Consider the following 1,360-nt stretch of genomic DNA (forward strand, 5'->3'; position numbering starts at 1 on the left):
CGCCGTGGCCACCTCCTGCTCGAAGTCCAGGGCAACGTAAGAGAGTTTCTCCTTGATGTCACACACAATGTCCCGCTCAGCTGTGGTGGTGAAACTGTAGCCTCGCTCGGTGAGGATCTTCATGAGGTAGTCCGTCAGGTCCCGGCCACCCAGGTCCAGACGCAGGATGGCATGGGGGAGGGCGTACCCCTCATAGATGGGCACACTGCGGATTCTCCGGAATCCATCACAATGCCAATGGTCTGGCCAGAAGAATACAGCGATAGCACGGCCTGGATGGCAACGTACATGGCAGGGGTGTTGAACGTCTCGAACATGATCTGGGTCATCTTCTTCCAGTTAGCCTTGGGGTTCAGGGGGGCCTCCGTCAGCAGCACTGGGTGCTCTTCAGGGACCACACACAGCTCGTTGTAGAAGGTGTGGTGTCAGATCTTCTCCATGTCACCCCTGTTGGTGACGATGCCGTGCTCTATGGGGTACTTAAGGGCCAGGATGCCTCTCTTGCTTTGGGCTTTGTCCCCCACGTAGTAGTCCTTCTGGGTCATGCCCACCATCACGCCCTATTGCCTAGGGCGCCCCACGATGGAGGGAAAGACAGCCCGGGGCGAGTCCTCGCCCGCGAAGCCGGCCTTGCACATGCCGGAGCCGGAGCCATTGTCGACCACGTGTGCAGCGATGTCATCATCCATGGTGAGCTGGGGGTAGCAGGTATGAACCGGCGTCAGTGACTGTGCAGAGGGGCCTGTGCTCCGGGGCGGACGAGGTGTTGGCTGTCCCTAGCTACTGTTTCTTAAAAACCCTTCGCCATGAAAGAATTTGGCAACTCTGTCAATAATAGTTCTGGATATTCAATTCCAATATGCACCAGCAATATGGTAGGTATTTACTACTAAAGAAATATTCAGTACAATATCAGATGCGAAGTTATATGCATATTATACTCAGAAGCTGCAAGCTCTGGGTATTTTATTTTGATAGAAGCCAGCACACTTTTAAATGCACTCTAGAATTTTATTTCACTCTGCTATGTTTAATATTTTTTACAAGAGGTAGTAAAGTATGTTTTATAAAATACAAAGTAGGACTGTAATTTCTTTCTCTAGGATTGAAGAAAATCAAGACATGTTATAAAAGTGAACTCTTGGAGATAAACCATTTGTATCACAGTTTGGTTTTCTTCAGAAACTCAGGTGTCTTGTGTTTAACAACACTGGTATTTCTACCCTGATAGAAACGACTTAACCACTTCAAACCTGAAGATTCAAATGTTCAAACTGAACATTTCTCTAAAATATGCCTATAAAAGAAATGTTGTGAACTAATAGTAATTATCCCCTTTCTATAACCATTTTGCTGTTGT

At 47.8% G+C, this 1,360-nt stretch overlaps 1 pseudogene; it reads right to left on the minus strand.

Moving 5' to 3' along the window:
• The window catches only part of LOC102849333, a 1,112-nt pseudogene extending 474 nt beyond the window's left edge, over positions 1-638 (minus strand).
• Between the last annotated feature and the right edge of the window lie 722 nt (positions 639-1,360).

The sequence above is a fragment of the Elephantulus edwardii genome, unplaced genomic scaffold (genome assembly GCF_000299155.1).
Source record: "Elephantulus edwardii isolate Elephantulus edwardi_28Jun2011 unplaced genomic scaffold, EleEdw1.0 scaffold00053, whole genome shotgun sequence".
Taxonomy (NCBI): Eukaryota; Metazoa; Chordata; class Mammalia; order Macroscelidea; family Macroscelididae; genus Elephantulus; species Elephantulus edwardii.